The sequence below is a fragment of the Oncorhynchus gorbuscha genome, linkage group LG06 (assembly GCF_021184085.1).
Source record: "Oncorhynchus gorbuscha isolate QuinsamMale2020 ecotype Even-year linkage group LG06, OgorEven_v1.0, whole genome shotgun sequence".
In the NCBI taxonomy this organism is placed as follows: Eukaryota; Metazoa; Chordata; class Actinopteri; order Salmoniformes; family Salmonidae; genus Oncorhynchus; species Oncorhynchus gorbuscha.
In genome coordinates this window covers 30,646,966-30,657,282 of record NC_060178.1, presented here as the reverse complement: position 1 = coordinate 30,657,282, position 10,317 = coordinate 30,646,966, and positions in this window count along the sequence as shown.

Here is a 10,317-nt window from a genome sequence, read left to right as displayed (position 1 = left end):
AAATAGTTTGCAAGAGTGAAATGGGCTATTTCTTATGTGGATTAATGAGGAGGTGGAACACACCTCAATTCAAACTGTTGTTATAAAATCATTTGAAATTGACATGTTAAAACATAATATATAGATAATTAGCAGGCAGCGTGCCTCGGTTCGATGGCAGCATGGGTTAACTGTCCTGTTGCTTAACAATCACATTTTGGAACAATGAGTGCATTATGACATCACACGCGTAAAAAAAACTCACACTGGGACGACCGTGAAAGATATTTAGAACTCACACATGAAAAGATTAAGGATGGATATCTGGGAGACAAGTTTGAGGTGTCAAAGATTAAGGATGGATATCTGGGAGACAAGTTTGAGGTGTCAAAGATTAAGGATGGATATCTGGGAGACAAGTTTGAGGTGTCAAAGATTAAGGATGGATATCTGGGAGACAAGTTTGAGGTGTCAAAGATTAAGGATGGATATATGGGAGACAAGTTTGAGGTGTCAAAGATTAAGGATGGATATCTGGGAGACAAGTTTGAGGTGTCAAAGATTAAGGATGGATATCTGGGAGACAAGTTTGAGGTGTCAAAGATTAAGGATGGATATCTGGGAGACAAGTTTGAGGTGTCAAAGATTAAGGATGGATATCTGGGAGACAAGTTTGAGGTGTCAAAGATTAAGGATGGATATCTGGGAGACAAGTTTGAGGTGTCAAAGATTAAGGATGGATATCTGGGAGACAAGTTTGAGATGTCAAAGATTAAGGATGGATATCTGGGAGACAAGTTTGAGGTGTCAAAGATTGTGCTGCCGAGTTGTGGTGTTTCACTACTGACCTTTTACCTAGATAACTTTATCATTAGCAATGTTAGAAAGCGTATCAAGCTAGTTAAAATCTTATTGGTTGAAGAATTGACTTCAAAAGCACTTGAACACAATAATTTTGGATTTCCCATTTCGCACTTCCCAGTTTCCTATTTTCCACGAGCATGTGAAGCCTAATCCAGTGAGGCTGGAACTTTAACCTTTTGAAAAATGATTCAACAGCAAATAGCCTAGAATTATGTAAAAATATTTTTATTAAATGCAGTTGGTTAAAGCCGCAATCCTTAATTCATGTTGCAGAGGATAGGAGGTGAGATGGGAGGAGAGAAGGAAAGGAGAGCAAAAGAGAGGAAGGTGAGAGGGAAGGGGGTGAGGGGATTTCAGGTAGGATTCTGGGTCATTAGGTATTCATTGGATCTAAATTATGCTGCAGGAGAGAGAGATGGGGATGAGAAGAGGGAGGAGAGAGAGATGAGATTAAACTACTGTTATTGCTTAAAGTGGAGGAGGGGTGAGGGGGTGGGATACCAGGAGAAAGCGAGAGAGCAGGGAGAAGGACAGGGACAGCATACTGAGAGACACACATACACTTCAGTCTGGGCTATAATAAGGAGCACTCCTGTCAATCTAAGTCACAAAGACAACCCCCTGACACACAAACACAGAGAAACACACAGACACACACACACTTTAAGAGAGAGAGAAAGAAGGGAAGAAAGAAATCAAGACAATGTTATCCTGAGCAGCTCTCCATTGGCCCATAGGCTAACATATCAAGCTATACATGTGCCTTGTCCCTAATGCCTGGAATAATAGTACACACACACACACACACACACACACACACACACACACACACACACACACACACACACACACACACACACACACACACACACACACACACACACACACACACACACACACACACACACACACACACACACAGTGTCATATAACAGGCTGCGCCTGCATGTATTTGGTCCCTACACCACAATATAATAGTATCACAGTCCTTACCAAGATGAGCTCTCTCTCACACATACACACACCGTCACATTGTCCAGCAAGTTGTTCCGGAGCGAGTGTGTGTGTTTGTGTGTGTATTATTCAGCTGTGTCTACAGGGAGAGGAGCTGCTCACTGTGCTACTTACAACACATCTAAGTAGGCCAAAGAGACTGAAACTAAAGTACCACACAAACACAAACAGCGGGGGGTGGTGGCTGAGTATGGGAGAAATTATGTTTGGTAGAATTCTGCCATGGTAAGCGTCTGCCAAATTGTGTATGTGAGTGTCTGTGGCTTGCTCTGTGGTACGTCAAATAGTGAAGCTAAATGGTATTTAGCCTACCCGTCACTGGTACTTGTTTTCAATGGTGAAATGCTAAATGCTAATTAGCCATCAGTGCTATTCGTTCTCTGTTGTGGCGCTACATGCTAATTGCCATCAGTGCTGTTTCTGTACTGTGGGGAATTAGTATTAATATCAGAGAGAGCAGAGAGCCAGCAATACACTCAACATGACAGTAATACATGCATATGGCCAGAACAGCAAGCCACATACACACGCAAGAGAAAGGAAGACAGAGAGAAGATCTATTTCTGTGTGAGATTAGCTAGAGCTGGGAGCCCTGACCAAGCCCTCATCTGGAGAGTTATTAAAGAGAGGGATTCAAGTTGAAGGACCTAGTTAGAACCTTACAATAGAAGATAGGGAGAGAGGGACGGAGAGATAGATTTAGAGAGAGAGAGATGGAATATCCAGGAGAGAGAGAGAGCAAGAGAGAGAGGGAGGGATGAAGAGAAAGAGCGAGAGAGAGACAGGGTGGGACACTTCACTGTAAGAACCTTAGAATGCGGTTGATACGCGTGGCAGAAAGTGGATTGAGTTTAGGGCTGCACTGTGACTTTGAATTAAAATAGAGATTTCTCTCCATCTCTCTCTCTCCCGCTTTCCCTCCATCCCCTCTTTCTCCATCTCCCTCTTGTCAAAACCCTCTAAACTCCCAATGCATGTCTCTTCCCCTCCTACCGTTCACTGACTCTTCTCTCCAACCAAGTAAGTTAAACACAGCCAGAGGTTGTAGTCCTCTTTCTGGCAGCAGCCTAAGACATCATACATACAGGTGGACATAACAGAGGAGAATATCACCTCTCCCTCTCAGCATGCCTCTATCGCTCCCTCTCATCCTCCGCCTCTCCCCCCATTATTTTCCTTCTTTCCTTGCTCCATGGTTCTATTCCTCCCCCCTCTCTCTCCTTCTCTGTCTGTCTCTGCTCCCTCTCTATCCTAATTGTCCTGATTAGGCTTAGTGTGAGGCAGCATGGTTTAGACTCCTGTGGTGGAAATACAACACCAGGGACCCCTGAAGTCAATCTTAAATGAATCACTATTTATTATCAGAAAAGTGGAGAGGTTACAAGAAACTCTACAGGTCTATCAGAAACTCCGCTAGGGCAGTCACAGCAGTTGTCTTATATAAGGCTATACACAGACAAGTTATCTTTGCATCATTTAGCATGATTAATTCATCACTACTGGTGGCTCGCACATGTGACTGACCAATACCTCACAAGGCTTTCTCTCTACAAGTTGAGACCTTGAAACTGAGATACCTCGGTTGTTCCCATAGCAACATTCTGGGCATACTGCCAAGTTGCTTATCGGTGATGGTGAGGATTCCTCCATACACGATCAGTCTGTCACCTGCATGAACCCATCTAATTGGTTATTAGAAAAGTAGCATTGATTTAATACAAAAACATAACATTTCACTCACATTCCCTCCTCTTATCACTCTGGTAATTATCATTACATGTTAATGTAAGCATTAGATGGCTTCTATCAAAAATATTTCTATTAAAGTAAGTGAAATCAACAAGAAAAACCAGACACTTCATCCTTTCAAACCCTTCACTCTGGGTTTTACAATCTAAAATGCACACACATACAAAAAGGATTTGTAGACTCAGAGGTGACTAAATCTCTCAATGTTTAACCATTGTTTACATAGTTCTTACCACAATCGGGTTGCAGTGACATCTGTTCTGCACCAACTGTCCCGGAGACTAGTCAAAACATAAAACCTGTTGTTTAACAAATCTGCTCTTCTAAACGACGGTGGGCCTATATGGTTGTGTAATGCTGAAAATATGGTTGTGTAATGCAGAAAACGTCATGGGTCAGGGTTACGTGGCATCTCTACTAAGAGCCACACTGCACCACCGGAACAGGCGAGGCCCCATCTTCTCCTGGATCAGGAACCTGTCTGCAGTGGGGTTGGTCAGAAGAACTTGGTACGGCCCTCTCCAACGGGGGACTTTACAACTTTTTCTCCTGAAGTCTTTGACCACCACGAAATCCCCTGGGTTCAAACAGTGTTCAGCTCCACCTGCCAAGAGAGCCTTAAGGACACTGTTAAGGGTGACACAATATTCGACCATGTCGTCCTCCATTCCTTGCAGGGACAACCTGTTCTGGGTGAAGGGTGTATTAGTCATTCTCATGGGACGGCCAGTCAGCACCTCATGTGGAGAGAGACCAGTGACTGTGTGGGATCTTAATTTCTCTGGGTAGACCCATCTACAAAAACTCAAAGTCTGGGTTGTCTAACGGGGTGTCTCTCAAGTCCAATCTAGGGCTATGGTCAATTTCAATTCCTAAGTCACAGTCATGATCTTCACCGGCATCTGCTGTAGGGAGAAGAGTTGAGGGGTTAAGAATTGTACATCGTTTCAGAGTAACATGAGACATTGTCAACAGAATGTTCTGATGGTCTAGCATTCTCGCAGGCGTCAAAGGAGCCGTTCTTGCAAGTGTAATAATTGCGCAGCATGAGGCACATGGATGGTTAGGGGAGACATAGACACAATATCAGAACATACCAAAACAGCCTCAGTAGCAGCCGCTACCAATCTCAAACAGGAAACCATTCCCCTGATCACACTATCCAAACATTTAGAATAATAACCAACAGGTCTATATCCCACACCATGATAGTGTGTCAAAACTGCTGACATGAACACACTCGTCTCCAAAATGAAGAGATGGAAGGGTTTATTATGGTCTGGCAAGCCAAAGCAAGCGGTAGACATTAATGTTTGTTTCAATTTGACCAATGCCATCTCGCCCTCATCCATCCAGAGCACAACTTCACTCGCATCCATCTTTCTCCCAGAAAGACAATCCTGCAGCTGTTGAACTATCTCTGCTTACTTTCAACCATTGGCGACAGTAACCAGCTACACCCAACACCATGTGACACCATATGCTGCTTTGTAACAGGTTCAGGCAACGCTTTAATTGCCTCTAATCTATCGTTGGAAAGGGCGCGACCCTCAGAAGTAATATCTTGACCCAAATATTTAACGGAGCTCCGGCATAATTGCATTTTACTCAGGGAAACTTTATGACCATTTTCTGCTCAAAAAATCAACAATGCCCTAGTGTCCTCGTGACATATCTCTTCTGATTGTGAGTCGTCAACATGCTGAATGAACCAAAGTACTCCCTCCCGGAGCAACAAAACCCTCTAGGTTTTCGAGACATTTCTTGGGCAAAGTTTGCCAGTGGTTCAACGTAACCTTGCGGCATCACTGTCCATTTCCATTTTTTCCCAAGAAACGTAAACGATGCTAAATAAAGCATTAGCTAAATCAATTCCTGAAAAACAGCAACTACCTGGAGGCACCTGGGATAAAATGGTAACAATGTTAGGCACCAGGTGTACTCTAGCATGTACAGCATCGTTTACTAGTCTAAGGTCTTGCACAAAACGCTAATCACGAGATTGGTGTGTTACATGGTGAATTCAGGAAGGGAACCAGAGCGCCTCTTTCCACTAGGGACTATGAATGGGAATGATACTCTTTTTGGCTTCTTTGCTAAGAGGGTACTGAGTTTGTAAGGTCTGTGGATGCTTTTTGGAATGGCCACAACTGGTACAGCTCCTTTAATGCTTCCAATGTCAGTCTTTGATTTAGACCGCAGTTCTTCAGGTATGTATTTTAGCCAATCAATGTGTGAATTATCTTGTACTACCACAGGCATGGTTTCAACATGCCTTCGATACTGTGAACCATCAGATCCTCCTCTCCACCCTCTCCGAGTTGGGCATCTCCGGCGCGGCCCACGCTTGGATTGCGTCCTACCTGACAGGTCGCTCCTACCAGGTGGCGTGGCGAGAATCTGTCTCCTCACCACGCGCTCTCACCACTGGTGTCCCCCCAGGGCTCTGTTCTAGGCCCTCTCCTATTCTCGCTATACACCAAGTCACTTGGCTCTGTCATAACCTCACATGGTCTCTCCTATCATTGCTATGCAGACGACACACAATTAATCTTCTCCTTTCCCCCCCTCTGATGACCAGGTGGCGAATCGCATCTCTGCATGTCTGGCAGACGGATCACCACCTCAAGCTGAACCTCGGCAAGACGGAGCTGCTCTTCCTCCCGGGGAAGGACTGCCCGTTCCATGATCTCGCCATCACGGTTGACAACTCCATTGTGTCCTCCTCCCAGAGCGCTAAGAACCTTGGCGTGATCCTGGACAACACCCTGTCGTTCTCAACCAACATCAAGGCGGTGGCCCGTTCCTGTAGGTTCATGCTCTACAACATCCGCAGAGTACGACCCTGCCTCACACAGGAAGCGGCGCAGGTCCTAATCCAGGCACTTGTCATCTCCCGTCTGGATTACTGCAACTCGCTGTTGGCTGGGCTCCCTGCCTGTGCCATTAAACCCCTTCAACTCATCCAGAACGCCGCAGCCCGTCTGGTGTTCAACCTTCCCAAATTCTCTCACGTCACCCCGCTCCTCCGTTCTCTCCACTGGCTTCCAGTTGAAGCTCGCATCCGCTACAAGACCATGGTGCTTGCCTACGGAGCTGTGAGGGGAACGGCACCTCAGTACCTCCAGGCTCTGATCAGGCCCTACACCCAAACAAGGACACTGCGTTCATCCACCTCTGGCCTGCTCGCCTCCCTACAACTGAGGAAGTACAGCTCCCGCTCAGCCCAGTCAAAACTCTGGCCCCCCCAATGGTGGAACAAACTCCCTCACGACGCCAGGACAGCGGAGTCAATCACCACCTTCCGGAGACACCTGAAACCCCACCTCTTTAAGGAATACCTAGGATAGGATAAGTAATCCCTCTCACCCCCCCCCCCCCTTTAAGATTTAGATGCACTATTGTAAAGTGACTGTTCCACTGGATGTCATAAGGTGAATGCACCAATTTGTAAGTCGCTCTGGATAAGAGCGTCTGCTAAATGACTTAAATGTAAATGTAACAGGAATTGTCTTGGGGTTGTCATCGCAGTAGCCCAGTATGGGGAATAGAAAGTTGCTGTTGAAGCAGCCCACTTTCCTTCCCCTTCCCAGACCACCCAATGGGTTGCTTACATCGCTTTCTTCATCCAAATACCCACATATTTCCATTGTGTTCCAGGAGCTTTTGATAAGCTATAATGGGGAACACAGCCATGGACATCATACACTCATCTTAGTATCCGTCAACAACACTCCAGCTACTACGAAGTCTTCTCGTCTGTATATCCCACTCGTGGTTATCTCAACTTTCTCTTTTTGTTTCGACCATCACTGTTGGCATTCAGGGTCTTCTTCATATGAGGGAACAGCAGCAGTACAATGTAGGTATTCAGACACTTCCCAGTTACCATGCAACGGGGAAGAGAGAGATTGCTCTCTCAGCTGTCCCTCAACATGTTGATCATTCAGGTGCCAAGCATAGTAACAGTTCATCAGGCACAGGAATATTCAATTTTCTCTCGATCCCAATGACAACCCTTCTTCAGTGCAGGCAACAGATAAATTCTCTTCGTAATAAATTCACTGGGCAGGCAGAGGAGTACAGGAATCTGTGTTTCCATTTACCCTCTCCTCACTCCATGTCCAGGGGGAAAGTCAAACAATATTCAGAGGGAATTCTAGACACTCCAACTGTGTGCATGGTTTTCTTTGAGGGGGAACCAGACAGGGCAGACAATTTCAACACTGAGACCGCAGCCCCAGTGTCCACCCAAAATTGAATTTTATGTTTATTAACTAAAATATCAATAAGGGTTTTTTGGGTTGACAAGGTGGCCAATTTTAGCATTTGACAGGTTTCTTCTGGTTCTTCATCATTGTTTTCTTCATTAGTTTCTTCTTCTGTTTCCTCTTCATCCTATGGGTGATAGCCCCCTCATCCACCAAATGGGTGGTCCACCTGCACGCCCACAGGTGGGAGCGGACACTCTTCTTGGCCTTCTCCTACTCCAGGACAATGTGTTGAAAGATGCCCTACCATCCCACAGTTGTAGCAGCTCCAGTCTCGCCCTCCGTCAGCTCCAGCAGGGACCCCTCGGCCTCTACCTCTTCCTCCGCCTCTGACTTCCACGGTTGCCATCATTTTCTCGATATCCTCTTCCTCCTCCCGAGTAGTAGATCAGCTGTGCCTTCTTCAGTCTGTCCAATCTAACTTTCCTTTTCCTTCAACTGTCTTTCCGCATGGCAGATATATGGCATTACGTAAGACAGTGGTTTTGTTTCCCATGCAATACAAGTAGTAGTTACAGCTGTCTTCAGATCTTGTCTCAGGCCTGTCAACAGAGCATGGCACAATAGGCTGCTGTATGAGTCTTGGTCAGGCGTCAGGGCTGAGTGTTGGAGGAAGACTGTCGCTATTATTTCCATGTAGTCACTCAATTTTTCATCAGTTCCCTGTTTGGTGGAATGGATTTTATGCCAGTCTGTTTATTTGGGGAAAGCAGCCTTTTATAGCAATAAAAACTGTATCCAGCTGGTCACCACGATCAGCAACTGGTACATCGCGGTCCTACATGTGTTTATAGTCCTTCTTTTTAATTTTCAAGCAGCTGTGGAGTTTTTCTTCAATTTCTCTGAGGATTTGGGGTTGGTTTAAAATGTTTTTATTTTATTTTTTAAAATCTCATTGTTAATATTTTCACATGTATGTGGTATATTTCCAACTCTTAATACAGAATTCAAAACAGATCATCAAAAAGCCAGTTTCAAAACTAAGCACATTTTCAATTGACTAAGTACAACAGTCACTTTTTTTTACACCAAATTTAATCAGTGTTTCATCACATTGCAATACATGTTCATATAAAGTCCTTGCTTTTCTCAATGCTCACGTTACTTTAGGTATGATTCTCTTTTAAGACGTTTAACCATTACATAATCCAACTGCTCTTTATCAGGAACATGGAAATGATTGCTTTCACCTCTTCCTCAAACCTCACAGCATCCTTTGCTGGGTCAATGACATCGCCCACTGTTGCTTTTATTTCGTCAACATCCCACGGTTTCTCCATTTCCAACATCCCACCTACATTGGGGTTGGGGTAACGTATTATTGGAAACATTCCCTCAAGCTTATTTAGCATGCATTTCGTTGAACTCAAAAGCTCCCAATATTTCTTTGGTTCGACAAATTTGGAGAGACCCACTCGGTGAAACAGGTTCCTAGAGCGGACCACACAAAATATTCTATTACTATAGGTAAGCACTCGGCGTACTGTCTTTACAAGTGGCCACTTGGTGCAGTCCGTTCCAAGAAGCCCATTCACAGCTGCAGATTTCCACCGTCTCTGGTCCCTTTTCGCCACTCCTGGAAAGCTCGCCATTTATGTCATAGAAATATTCAGTCAATCATATTTCACAAATACCGGAGCATTTTGGGGGGGGGGTTTCTTTCTTTCCTGGTCTTTTCTGCTTTGTCCTTCGTTGCTGTCCTCGCTGCTGCTCCTTTAACCTTCGTCTTGGCTACTATCTTCTTCATTACTCCTGCTTCACTCCTTCATTTGCTTCTTGTTTCTCTACATTCTTATCTTCTCTTACATTTCTCCAGTTCTTTTCTGAGCTCTTCAAGCTCCTCTTCTTCTCTCTCCTCCTCTGTTCCTCTCTGCTTGTTCGCTCTGGTCCTTGTTTTTACTGGTAGCTTTCTGTCTTCCACACCTTCTGCAGCTCCTCCAACAGCTCCTAATCCCACGGCTCCTCCACCTGGCACAGATCCAGCCCCAAATGGGTTATGAGGGGGTGGGAGTCCGCCATCTCCGTCTGCTGATGGAGGATTTGGCAGTGTCGGATACAAGGGGTCCACGTGAAAGGGTTCCCCTCAGAGAAAGGCCAGTCAGGCTTCTTTTTCTCTTCTTCCACTTTCTTCTCCATTTCCACTTGCTTTACCATCAGTCGTCTTACAGCTTTATCCTCTGCATTTTCTGCTTCTCTCTCCCACTTTCTGAAATTGTCCCACTTCCCTTTGACTTTCTTGTGTTTTCTTTCAAGTTGGCCTCTCACAGACTCCAGTCTTTCTGTGCTCAGTGTCCCATCAAGAGGGAGATGTCCATCTGTTCATTTTGTCCAGTCTTCTGTTTGGTTCAGTACCCCCCTACCAATTTGTTTTGACATTGCACTACACAGGCATTTTGTTTCCCAGCACGGATCCTCCACCCTACTCTTACTATTTCCTTTC